Here is a 14389-nt window from a genome sequence, read left to right on the forward strand (position 1 = left end):
TTTATCTCTGACATGGGGCGACGCACAATTGGCCCAGCGTCGTCCGGGTTAGGCCGGGTTTGACCGGCTGGCCAGGCTGACCAGGTCGCCAGGTGTACGGTGTTTCCTCCGACACATTGGTGTGGCTGGCGTCCGGTTGGATGTACATTGTGTCAAGAAGCAGTGTGGCTTGGTTGGGTTGTGTTTCGGAGGACGCGTGGCTGTCGACCTTCGCCCTCTCCCGAGTCCGTACGGGAGTTGCAGCGATGAGACAAGACTGTAACTACCAATTGGAAACCATGAAATTGGGGAGAAAAAAATGGGTAATAAAAAATAAGATGGGTGACACCTGGAGGGGGGTGGAGACAGTCACGAGGACAGGTGTGACACTTACTGTGAAAAGGTTACTTAGAAAGCCCTTAACCAATGCCGTTTTTAGAAAAATACCTAAAAGAACAAGAAATAAAAGTAACAAATAATTAAAGAGCTGCAGTAAAATAACAATAGCGAGGCTATATACAGGGGCTACTAGTACAGAGTCAATGTGCGGGTGCACCGGTTAATCGAGGTACATGTACATGTAGGTAGAGTTATTAGAGTGACAATGCATAGATAATAACGTAGAGCAGCAGCAGTGTGAAAGGGGGGGGGTGCAAATAGTCTGGGTAGCCATTTGATTAGAGTGTCATGGCTTAGGGGAAGAAGCTGTTTAGAAGCCTCATGGACCTAGATGTGCTCCAATACCGCTTGCGTGCTGTCTGAAACAAAAGAGTATGTTGGCGCTAGAGCATTTGTATGAATGATGCCAGCAAACATTTAGCCTCCCTGGATAAAAATATATCAGAGTTAGCTAAAACAGGAGAGGCCAGTTTGGATTTGGCTTCACACCAATGAAATCACATTATAAGCAAAACATCATCACTGTCAGAAAAACGTGTCGGACACTTGTCGGATGTGGCAGGGTTTGCAAACTATTACAAACTACAAAGGGAGGCACAGCCGTGAGCTGACCAGTAACGCAAGCCTACCAGACTATTTAAATTACTTCTATGCTCGCTTCGAGGCAAGCAACACTGAAGCATGCATGAGAGCATCAGCTGTTCCAGAAGACTGTGATCACACTCTCCGTAGCCGATGTGAGTAAGATCTTTAAACATGTCAACATTCACAAGGCCGCACAGCCAGACGGATTACCAGGATGTGTACTCGAGCATGCGCTGACAAACTGGAAAGTGTCTTCACTGACATTTTCAACCTGGCCCTGACTGAGTCTGTAATACCAACATGTTTCAAGCAGACCATCATAGTCCCTGTGCCCAAGAACACTAAGGTAACCTGCCTAAATGACTACTGACCCACAGCACTCACGTCTGTAGCCATGAAGGGCTTTGAAAGGCTGGTCATGGCTCACATCAACACCATTATGCCAGAAACCCTAGACCCACTCCAATTTGCATACCGCCCCAACAGATCCACAGATGATGCAATCTCTATTGCACTCCACACTGCCTTTTCCCACCTGGACAAAAGGAACACCTATGTGAGAATGCTATTCATTGACTACAGCTCAGCATTCAACACCATAGTGTCCTCACAGCTTATAGCTAAGTAAAGACCCTGGGACTAAACACCTCCCTCTGCAACTGGATCCTGGACTTCCTGACGGGCCGCCCCCAGGTGGTAAGGGTAGGTAGCAACACATCCGCGACGCTGATCCTCAACACGGGGGCCCCTCAGGGGTGATTGCTCAGTCACCTCCTGTACTCCCTGTACACTCAGGACTGCATGGCCAGGCACGACACCATCATTAAGTTTGCCGACGACACAACAGTGGTAAGCCTGATCACCGACAACGATGAGACAGCCAATAGGGAGGAAGTCAGAGAGCTGGTCATGTGATGCCAGGATAACAACCTCCCCCTCAACGTGATCAAGACTAAGGAGATGATTGTGGTCTACAGGAAAAGGAGGACCGAGCACTCCCCCATTCTCATTAACAGGGCTGTAGTGGAGCAGGTTGAGAGCTTCAAGTTCCTTGGTGTCCACATCACTAACAAACTAACATGGTCCAAACACATCAAGACAGTTGTGTAGAGGGCACGACAAAGCCTATTCCCCCTCAGGAGACTGAAAAGATTTGCTATGAGACCTCAGATCCTCAAAAAGTTATACAGCTGCACCATCAAGAGCATTCTGACTTGCATCACTGCGTGGTATGGCAACTGTTCGGCCTACGACCGCAAGGCACTACAGAGGGTACTGCTTACGGCCCAGTATATCACTGGAGCCAAGCTTCCTGCCATCCAGGACCTCTATACCAGGCAGTCAGAGGAAGGCGCTAAAAATGGTCAAAGACTCCAGCCACCCAAGTCATAGACTGTTCTCTCTGCTACCGGCAAGCGGTACTGGAGCGCCAAGTCGAGGTCCAAGAGGCATCTTAACAGCTTCTACCCCCAAGCCATGAGACTCCTGAACAGCCAATCAAATGGCCACCCAGACTATTTGCATTGCCCCCCCTTTTACTCGACTGCTACTCTCTGTTTGTTATCTATGCATAGTCACTTTAACTCTACCTACAGTACATGTACATATTACCGAAATTATCTCGACTAACCTGTACCCCCGCACATTGACTCTGCACTGGTAGCCCCTGTATATAGCCTCACTACTGTTACTTTACTGCTGTCTTGATCTATTTCATTTTTATTTTTTACTTATCTATTTTTTATTAACACTTATTTTTTTCTAAAAACTGCATTGTTGTTTAAGGGCTTTTCACTGTAAGGTCTACAACTGTTGTATTTGGCACATGTGCAATTTGATTTGATTAGATTAGATTTGACATTTACAAATTGCAAGTGTAGAGGAGTACTACTTCAAGCAGTTATTTAACCATGTTATGCTGTGCTATTGGTTTACCAGTTGAGGTGAGGAAAACACAATGTTGCCACAGGGTTCCAAATATGCTACAGACACCAAAAGCGTACTGAGAGTCAGCATACACTGTGAGGGATTTTCCCAACACACATGCGCTTGTAAGAGCAAAAAGCTCTGCTGCCTGTGCACAGAAGTGGGAGGGCAGTCTAGCTGCCTCCTCAATCCTGCGGGGTGTACACACAATATAAGATGCAACTGGATCACCTGAAGAAGAACGTTAAGCATAACCTTCCACAAAATAGATTGAATCACTGCTAGGAATTGGCCCATCTTGGAGATCAGGATGTGGTTTACTAAAGAGGTCAACCACCTCACTGCAGTCATGTGCATCACCGTCAGACTGTGTGGGGAGTAAGATTGCAGGGTTTAAGACAGTGCAGAGTTTCAGAGTAACTTGGGGCTTTGTTAATAACACGTTCTTCCAATGTAACAGCCTTGCGGGGGTGAGTTGTTCTGTCCTTGCCTGTGAGATAAGGAAGAATACAGAATGAAGCACATGAACAGTCAATGGCCGCATAGCTACAATGTCAGCACAGGCCAACACAGCCTCCGTTGCTGCCGCCACAGAGCGGAGGCAGGGGAGCAGTGCACGCACAACAGTATGGAAACGTTTCCAGTAGAAACCAACAGGTCTCATCTTACCACAGTTTGTGTCAGTACCGATTACATAAACCCATTATTTTCTGAAACGAACAAATGGAAAGGTTTGGAGTGATCGGATAACCCCAAACAAGGTGTGCCCGTTTAAGCCGAATTAGCGCTTTTTCACCATCTTTAGTGCACTCAAACTGGTCCCCATGGCCAAGGGTTTCAAATGAATGAGATCAGAGAGATTTTTGACAATTTCAGAGTAATCAATTAACCACACTCTACAATAGCCTGTCATTCCCAGCAGTGACAACATCTGTTATTTTGTACTTGGTTTAGGAACCCTGTCCGTAGCCAGACTCCTGCCCCCTGGTGTAATCACATGGCCTAAATACTTAACATTGACATTCGTTGTTTTTTTTCAGGCCTTGTGGCCATTATTAGCTAGGAAATTTTAGCAGTGCAACAGTATCAATTTAACATGATATTTTGTTAGGAGAGCAAAGGAGGAGTTCGTCAATGCACTGAACCAGAGTGCTCCCTTTAGGGGGCACAAATTGCAGCAAGTTGGCGCTCATTGTGGAGGGGCTTGCAACGTAACCTTGGGGCAGAACCGCCCACTGATAGCGCTGTCTTTGAAAAGAAAACACAAACTAGTACTTTGAATCTGGGTGCACAGGAATGCCAAAAAAAGGTATTAGCCAAATCAACAACTGTAAACCAATTTGAACCTGGCGGGACAGAAGAAAGGATAGTGGCTGGACTGGGGCCCTGTCATACACTGCATCGTTAACAGCTCTAAGATCTTCTACCATTCACCAGAGGCTTTTCTAACAGGTCAAATTGGCATGTTGCAAGGTGATGACGTACAGGTGACAACAGCCCTCCTGCTCAGAAGAGAGGTCAGGATTTTGCCAATGCCTGCCTCTGCCTACTTATGCAAGGGGTACTACGCTGTGTGGGGTCAATATGTGCCTTTAGGAGAGACGGTCACAGGCGTTGCTCCTCTCATCTTCCCTATGTCATATTCATCCTTTGCCCATAAACAGTCCGGAACCTGAGACAACAGTGCGCTGTCAGGGGCGGGCTGGTTAGGTGCAAGGGGAGCAGGAACTTTATTGTCCCATCTGTGCACTGCGTGCGTGCCCCAACCACAGAGGAGAATTCTCTCCCATCTGGCTGAGCCTCCCAATGCATTGCCAACCTCAAGCCCCTCACCCATGTACCGGTATCCTTTATCTTGGAGATAGAGATACAGGGAACTGATTTGGGGCACAGAGAAAAACTGTTGCAGTTCAATGGTTACATCAGCTACCACACCCAAAGTTCCTTCATATAAATAACAGATTTTCAACTCTTCCTGGTCTTTCTCATAATGGCAAAGCGATTCAAACAAATAGCCCGTCGACCATGACTACATTTGGCAGTGCAGTGTAAGTGTTCCCACTTAGTTTGGCCTGGTCGAGCAAATGCATTCAGTGGGTCAAAGGGGTCAGGAAAGTCCCATGAATAATACCAATGGTGGCCTGGTACTTCCAGCGTGGTATAGACACCGATGCTTGTTACAACCAGGTCCTCCTCACTGCAAGAAATGTTAACTCCTAATATACACAATAGGTCTCTTCCCATTAGATTTACAGGGCAGGTAGGACAATAAACAAAAGTTTTATCACCAAGTTTGACCAAGAGAGGTTTAGTAAGGTTCTCTACCATTGGATTGCCAGATGCCCCAATGGTCTTTATTACATATTTTGACAACAGAACTTTTAAATTGTTACATTTAGATCAAATAGAAATGGTTGGCCCTGAATCGACCAGGAAGGAAATATTCACACCGCCCACACACACATTCCTAATAGGTGAATCTGCACTGTTAGAAGATAAAATGGGATACTCCCCAAAGTGGCATTGTTGGCTGTCTTTTCCTTCTACTTCCTCCTCATCCTACCTCAAGTTTCCCCCTCTACCCTGCGGGTTAGATGCTGTCACATGTGGTGGTGATGGATAGCAGGTATCATTGTCCTCAGCTTCATCATAACCACCCATAGCACCCCTGTTCTGGGGGCAATTTCTTGAAATGTGGCCAGGCTGTTGACAGTTATAACACCTCCATGGCCCTCTTCCTCCTCCACGGCCCCTTCCTTTTCTTGCTCTTCCAGCCCCCCTTCCTCTTCCTTTGTCTCCCAAGTTCCCTATGTTCCCTTCCTCATAAAACATCAGCTGGGCACTTGCCAGTTTCTTCTGTTGTTCCTCCCTTCCTGCAGCTTGTGTACAGCATGAGGCCAGACTGTAGTCTGGGGATGAGATTATAGTGGAAAACTGGGTCCACCATTGTGCCCCTCTGTGAGGGGGAGGGGGAAGATCCTTCATGATGTCCATCCTTTCTCCAATTTCCCAATTGCGCTGGACTAGGATGGTTGGCGCGGCGTTCGCGTCATGACCCGCCAATGGATGTGGTATTGAGGGGAAACAGTGTGGCAGAGGTTGGTGTGAAAATCGGAGGGGGAGGGGTTGTAAATCTGGATAGAGTTCACAAGTCATTTCGGTGACTAGTCGCTCGGGGGGCTTAGGGTCTTGGCGGGGGCGGTCCTGAGGTGTCGGAATTCTACTCTGGAACTCAAGTGTGTATGGTGGTCAGAGGCGTGTATTTTTCTTCTTGGTCTTCCTCAGATTCTCCTCCGTCCGCCCCCACAGCCCGCACTCCTGCTGCTGGGGGTCCATGTCGTGGAGGTGGTAGCTGTTGTTGAGGTGGGGGAGCGTAGGGTGTTGGACGATGTTGATACAGTTCTTCTTTACGTATGTTCCTACTTGCTTTGCCTTTCTTCAGCTTTCATCATTACCTCTGCACCTTTCTATGCACGTTTCCTCTCTCTCTATCCTTGTCTCCGCTTCAACTTTCCACTTTCTAAAATTATCCCATCGTATATTATTTTTCTTGCCTTTCCCTAGTTTTTCCAACTGTTCTCTGACTAATTTCAACTTAACGACACTGAGGGTGCCTTCTTCTGGAAAGTTTCCATCCGTTAAGCAGGGCCATTGCGACACATCCTCGGCAACACTCAAACCCCACTCAAACCCTGTTGAACCACTGGAGAGCTAGTCCAAATTGGTATCGTGCCTACATAAAAAGTAAACACAGTTTTTCTATGATACTTAGTTTCAACTGTCCCTAATCTGATATTCTGTTCTAACATTTTCAGTGTATTAAACCGTATAGCCGTATAGATTTGATGATGTTTAAATGTTTAAGTTAAAATGGTGCAGGAATAGAGGAGGCAGTGCTCCTGATGTCTTTGTGCTGACTTGCGATAACTCTGTGGTTCTAAATCAGTAGTTTAGTACTGTCAAACATTAACCATGATGCAGGTCTGTTACATGCAATATTTGCTTTGTGGACTTCACCAGACAAATGTTCTTCTCCGGTTTTGTGATGAAACAAACATATGTGCAGTTGAATTTATTCCACCACTGTGTGACTGTTGTCTTTTTGTTTCACAGCCTGTTTCACAGGGTTATTGAGCAACAACGCAAATACCACAATATGGCTATTCTACAGGCTTGTCTTCCCCAGTGATTTTACCCAGACACCACTACTACATACATGACCAAAGACATCACAAGGGTCTTAATACGCAAGATGAGATATTCATTTGACAGACATAAATTATGAATATTCCTATGGGAATTCAAATAGGTTGTGCATTCAATTCAATACAACTGTATCAAACCAGTCATGGCAATTATAGTGGCATTGTCAGAGCATCTTATACTGTACACAATGACATTAATATATTCAACTCAAACCTACTCATACAACTCAAGCTGTGTCTACACTTGACACTCACATGCGACTTCTGCTATCAGAATACAAAGACCGCATTGAAAAGACAGGTCTAGACGCACAAGGTTGCATTGTGGCTGGATTGTGCTCAGATTTGGCTGACCACATCAGAAGGTGATCAGGAATGCATTGTGTGCAGATTCATCCTAACTTCTAGGTTAGACTACTGCAATGCTCTATTTTCCGGCTACCCGGATAAAGCACTAAATAAACTTCAGTTAGTGCTAAATACGGCTGCTAGAATCCTGACTAGAACCAAAAAATTTGATCATATTACTCCAGTGCTAGCCTCTCTACACTGGCTTCCTGTCAAAGCAAGGGCTGATTTCAAGGTTTTACTGCTAACCTACAAAGCATTACATGGGCTTGCTCCTACCTACCTCTCTGATTTGGTCCTGCCGTACATACCTATACGTACGCTACGGTCACAAGACGCAGGCCTCCTAATTGTCCCTAGAATTTCTAAGCAAACAGCTGGAGGCAGGGCTTTCTCCTATAGAGCTCCATTTTTATGGAACGGTCTGCCTACCCATGTCAGAGACGCAAACTCGGTCTCAACCTTTAAGTCTTTACTGAAGACTCATCTCTTCAGTGGGTCATATGATTGAGTGTAGTCTGGCCCAGGAGTGGGAAGGTGAACGGAAAGGCTATGGAGCAACGAACCGCCCTTGCTGTCTCTGCCTGGCCGGTTCCCCTTTTTCCACTGGGATTCTCTGCCTCTAACCCTGTTACGGGGCTGAGTCACTGGCTTGCTGGGGCTCTCTCGTGCCGTCCCTGGGGGGTGCGTCACCTGGGTGGGTTGATTCACTGTTGTGGTCGGCCTGTCTGGGTTTCCCCCCTTGGGTTGTACCGTGTCGGAGATCTTTGTGGGCTATACTCGGCCTTGTCTCAGGATGGTAAGTTGGTGGTTGAAGATTTCCCTCTAGTGGTGTGGGGGCTGTGCTTTGGCAAAGTGGGTGGGGTTATATCCTTCCTGTTTGGCCCTGTCCGGGGTGTCCTCGGATGGGGCCACAGTGTCTCCTGACCCCTCCTGTCTCAGCCTCCAGTATTTATGCTGCAGTAGTTTATGTGTCGGGGGGCTAGGGTCAGTTTGTTTATCTGGAGTACTTCTCCTGTCCTATTCGGTGTCCTGTGTAAATCTAAGTGTGCGTTCTCTAATTCTCTCCTTCTCTCCTTCTTTCTCTCTCTCGGAGGACCTGAGCCCTAGAACCATGCCCCAGGACTACCTGACATGATGACTCCTTGCTGTCCCCAGTCCACCTGGCCATGCTGCTGCTCCAGTTTCAACTGGCCTGGGCCCTAGGACCATGTCCCAGGACTACCTGACATGAGGACTCCTTGCTGTCCCCAGTCCACCTGGCCATGCTCCTGCTCCAGTTTCAACTGTTCTGCCTTACTATTATTCAACCATGCTGGTCATTTATGAACATTTGAACATCTTGGCCACGTTCTGTTATAATCTCCACCCGGCACAGCCAGAAGAGGACTGGCCACCCCACATATGCTCTCTCTAATTCTCTCTTTCTTTCTCTCTCTCGGAGGACCTGAGCCCTAGGACCGTGCCCCAGGACTACCTGACATGATGGCTCCTTGCTGTCCCCAGTCCACCTGACTGTGCTGCTGCTCCAGTTTCAACTGTTCTGCCTTATTATTATTTGACCATGCTGGTCATTTATGAACATTTGAACATCTTGGTCATTTTCTGTTATAATCTCTACCCGGCACAGCCAGAAGAGGACTGGCCACCCCACATAGCCCGGTTCCTCTCTAGGTTTCTTCCTAGGTTTTGGCCTTTCTAGGGAGTTTTTCCTAGCCACCGTGCTTTTACACCTGCATTGTTTGCTGTTTGGGGTTTTAGGCTGGGTTTCTGTACAGCACTTTGAGATATCAGCTGATGTACGAAGGGCTATATAAATAAATTTGATTTGATTTGATTTGATCCTCAATCTGGAAGCAATCAGGCTACCGAAAGCTCATACAGTGGGAAACCTGGTCTCAGAGCATTTTGTATGATTCTGTATGTAAATCTGGAGACACTCCATTTAGTATGATACACAAAAAAAGGTGCTATCTAGAACCTAAATGTTTGTCCGCCACTGTCGTCGTACCTGGAGGAGAGCCCGGTCGGCACTCATCAAGACCACCTCCAGGTATCAAAGAAAAGCGGGTCGCCATTGGACGCCGGCTGCCCGGTGTCGTCTCGAGTAGAAGGAATGGCTATCCACCCGGGACCTACCCCTCCGGGTGGAAACCCGCAAACTCTCCTCCCAGTTTATCAGCTTCTTCCCCATCGCCAAGATCATTACCCCTCTGCTGTTCGTCTTCTGTTGCCCCGTATCCATCGTATACATCCCACCTTCCATGTGTCCAGAGTCAAACCCATGTCTCACAGCTCTTTGTCTCCCATTTCCAGCTCCTGCTTTTTCCAGTCTCTCTTTCCTCGCCCTCCTGGTTGTGACCCTTGCCCTTCCTGACTCCGAGCCCGCATACCTGACCACTCTGCCTGCCCCTGTTGGTATAGTAAACTATTGTTTATTCCATGTGATCTGCATCTGGGTCTTACTGTAACGGATCTCGTCCTCCTCTTCTGAGGAGGAGTAGCGAGAAGGATCGGAGGACCAATGCGCAGCGTGGTAAGTGTCCATAATGTTTAATCAAACACAACAGAACACTGGAACAAAACAACAAACGTGAATAATTGAAACAGTCCCGTGTGGTAACAAATACTGACACGGAAGACAAACACCCACAACTCAAAAGTGAAACCAGGCTAACTAAGTATGATTCTCAATCAGGGACAACGATTGACAGCTGCCTCTGATTGAGAACCATACTAGGCCGAACACAGAAATCCCCAATTATAGAAAAACGAACATAGACAATCCACTCAACTCACGCCCTGACCATACTAAAACAAAGACATAACAAAGGAACTAAGGTCAGAACCTGACACTTACCTTCATACCTGATAAATACAACTTATTATGTGACTTGTTGAGCACATTTTTACTCTTGAAGTTAGTTAGGCTCGCCATAACAAAGTGGTTGAATTGAATTGAATTGACTCAAGACATTTAATATTTACATTTTTTATTAATTTTGTATTAATTTGTAAAACATAATTCCACTTTGGCCTCCCGAGTGGTGCTGCGGTCTAGGGCACTGCATCACTAGAGACCCGGGTTCGATCCCAAGCTGTGACCGTGAGACCCATGAGGCGGCGCACAATGGGCCAGTGTCGTCTGGTTTAAGGGAGTGTTTGGCTGGCCAGGATTTCCTTGTCCCATCGCGCTCTAGCGACTCCTTGTGGTGGGCCGGGGGCCTGCAAGCTGACTTCGGTCGCCAGCTGGACGGTGTTTACTCCGACACATTGGTGCGGCTGGCTTCCGGGTTAAGCGAGCAGTGTGTCAAGAAGCAGTGCGGCTTGGCATAGTCGTATTTCGGAGGACGCAAGGGTCTAGACCTTCCCCTCTCCTGAGTCCGTAAGGGAGTTGCAGCAATGAGACAAGACTAACTATCAATTAAATATCACAAAAATGTGGAAGAAAAAAATCCACTTTGGCATTATGGGGGTATTGTGTTTAGGCTAGTGACTAATGTATTTATTATTTTTAAACAAAATGCTTTTTTTGGAGAGATGAGTTTGGATTGGTCTGCCATATAGCACGCTTCTGTCTATTTGGGCTGGTAATCCTGTCTAGCACAGCTTTATATATATATATATATATATATATATATATATATTAATAAATGTTGCTTTCCACTTTCTGGAGGACCGAGTTTTGAAATCAGTGAAATTAGAGTATGATAGCTAAGGAGATTGAGAAAAAATACCTGTCTCCAGATTATATCTTCAAACTAAGGGCAACCATGGAATCCTTGACAGGGAGAAGCATCCATCCATGATGTATATGGGTAGTCCAGCTTACCACATTTTCAGATATTACACGTTTCTAATTTTGACAATGTCGTTTTCATTTCAAGTTAAAAGTTAAAAGCTAGCTAATGTTAGCTGGCTGGCTCGCTAGCTAACGTTACGTGTATGAACTTATGTTTCATATCTCAGAGCCATTTGCTCTGCCAGTTATAGCCTAATGTCAGTTAGCTAACATTGAACCTGGTTGGTTAGCGACCTACAGATACATGCAGGGTAGTAAGGTCATGAGTTGGGATTATGGTTCATTGTTTAGCTAGCTAGCTAACTACATGTCTTAACAAAAGACTCCAATATGCACGTAACCATTTCTATAGAATGTCTCCGCGACAACTGTTGATAGACTTAGCTGGTAAATTCGCTCTGGCTATCTACTCTGATTTCAGAGTACTCTCACTGGTATTGCCAGAGCTCAGAAAAACTGACGAAATTATGAACGCTCACGAATATGGCCGGTGTCAGTAAGCGTAAATTGTTGCCAGCAGCACAGTTGCAGTCACCAACAGCCTAGCCAGCTCTGCTAGGGTGAGTAAAGTGGTCAGTGAGCTGTTCTCTCATTTGTGTCTGGAAGTAGCTAGCAAGCTAGCCAACTTAAGCCAGTTAGCTTGGATGCTTGAATGTTTTGGTACCTACTGGAGAGCTCTGTCAAGGCTGTGGGTAACTGGTGAAAGGAGTCAGGCGCATGAGAGCTGAGATGTATGGACAAGGTATTTAATACAAGATAACACCAATATAAACACAACATTACGATGCGGGAAAAATACCGGTACCACAAAATAAACAGGAATAATAACAAAACCCGGCAACAGAATACCAGCCGTCAGTAACAGCCTGAACAATAGAACAAACATGGACACAAACATGGGGGAAACCAGAGGGTTAAATAATGAACATGTAATGGGGGGAATTGAAACCAGGTGAGTAGAAAACAAAGACTAAACAAATGGAAAATGAAAAGTGGATCTGCAATGGCTAGAAGGCCGGTGATGTCGACCGCCGAACGCTGCTCGAACAAGGAGATGGACCGACTCTGGCGGAAGTCGTGACAAGCTCTTCTTTGTCTAAAACCATACAGTATTGTTCACACCCTCTTAAGCTTTAGCCTGTTGTGGCAGAATCAGAATTCTTTAGGTAACATTGGTAAATAAGATGTTTTATTAATTTTCATAAGTATGCTTATGTGGGAAAAGTTACTTGAGGCCCAGAGAGGTGATAGGTCAGGTTTGTCTTATCTGTGAATGTGTCAGTAACTATTCCTAAACCATGTGAAGGGATGGTGTGATTAATGTAAAACCAGTTAGGTGGCTCCACAATGTCTGTGTGCCAGTCACTCCTCTCCATAAGCTTGTCCAGGAGGGGTTGTATTTTTTATGTGTCTCGAATTGACAATTGATGCCATTGGATGAGGTAATGTTTTGGTCCTACGTGGTACCAAGAACGAGATAAGAACTTAGTCTAAGAGGGCAAACTGAACGATAATGTATAGCCAATGCTGTCTGGCTATGGGATACTCACTCCTCTCTGAAGTAAAATCTTTCTTTGTGTAATGTTCCTAAGATCTATTATTTGTCATGTGAGTTTAGATGGGTGTGTCTTTGCTATAAAGGATCTCAGTTGCCATTATGTTGACACTCAGAGAATTCATTCATATTGATCATTTATATTGATCTGAGAGTCACAGGGCTATGGTGGAGCTCCTATAATTAAACATGGACTTTATGATAACTCTGACGTGTGTGTGGTTTGCTCTCTCATGATTTGGTAAATACAGGAAATTTCCACAACAAGCCCCGCCCATCTCTTTAAGGATTGATCCGAGCAATCTGCCCTAACAAACGCAGTCAAGGCCGTTTTCTCAAAAGTTTATCAGCTTCCAAAGCAGAATTACTTCCCCATTGTTCCTCAAATGCGGTGTATGATATACCATTGTGTAGCTCTGTGTCACTGCTTTTATCCAACGTAAAAAACACAATTTCAAATGTTGCTACATAAGACCGAATCAAGGCGGTCAGTCACATATGTGGAAAAGGTCAAGGGGTGTGAATACTTTCTGAAGGCACCTGATACCACAATGTTATCATGCTGACTTTATGGTTTAATAACAGTGCCTATTTTGCATGTCAGCAAAGTATGACCTCACAATACGTCACTGTTAGACCTTGGTGTGTGCATTCCTTCCTGATAAATGAAACCTGATTTCCCTGCAAAGCCATCCTCTAGCTGTGGTGGTCAGTTATCTCAACAGTTCATCTATGTTCTACGCCCACTTCAAAGTGAATCCTACAGTATGTTTTAGGTTTCATTTCAGCATAAAAACGAAACTGACAGAGTAGTGTTGTAATGTTGTTGTTGTTACTAGGGAGGGATCTAGTGGTTGTTGACATACACCATAAATACTGCAGCACTTCCTGAAGGGTTTCTTATCCAATATAAGACATTATGATATTCAGCCTAGAAGTGTGTTGGAACTGTAGTGTAACATGAGCTTTATTTCAAGAGGACAACACATCATAGCCATGGTACATTTCACATTTTCCTAAGAGGCAAGTATATTTTCATATTCCTGTTGTTGTTCATTATGTTGATAGTGGAAAGGTAAATGGTTCATACACATGAAGTAATATAGACAGATGGCCTAATGATGTCTATAACATGTTTTTTAATACTTCATTGAGATTGCTCTGCATTCATGTGTCATACCACATCCAGCTGTAGATGTTGTCAGACAGTGTACAAATTAATCAATTGGCAGTTAATGTTACTATTTTCTTGCTCGCTTAGTGTGACTTACAGTATACCTAAAGAGATTTGAATTGAATATCTCAGGAGTCACAGAATGTTTTTTAATGAGATAGGGGGATACCTAGTCAGTTGTACAACTGAATGGATTCAACTGAAATGTGTCTTCTGCATTTAACCCAACCCTTCTGAATCAGGGAGGTGCAGATTTTACCTTGTCAGCTCTGGGATTCGATCCAGCAACCGCCCAATGCACTAACCACACACCTGCAGTTCATAGCTATATCTGTATTACTTAATGTTAATGTCAACTGCAATTGGTTAATTGAGACCAGTTAGCCTGTTGAATTGAGAATAGATTTATAGCTATA

Source organism: Oncorhynchus gorbuscha, linkage group LG03, assembly GCF_021184085.1.
Source record: "Oncorhynchus gorbuscha isolate QuinsamMale2020 ecotype Even-year linkage group LG03, OgorEven_v1.0, whole genome shotgun sequence".
In the NCBI taxonomy this organism is placed as follows: Eukaryota; Metazoa; Chordata; class Actinopteri; order Salmoniformes; family Salmonidae; genus Oncorhynchus; species Oncorhynchus gorbuscha.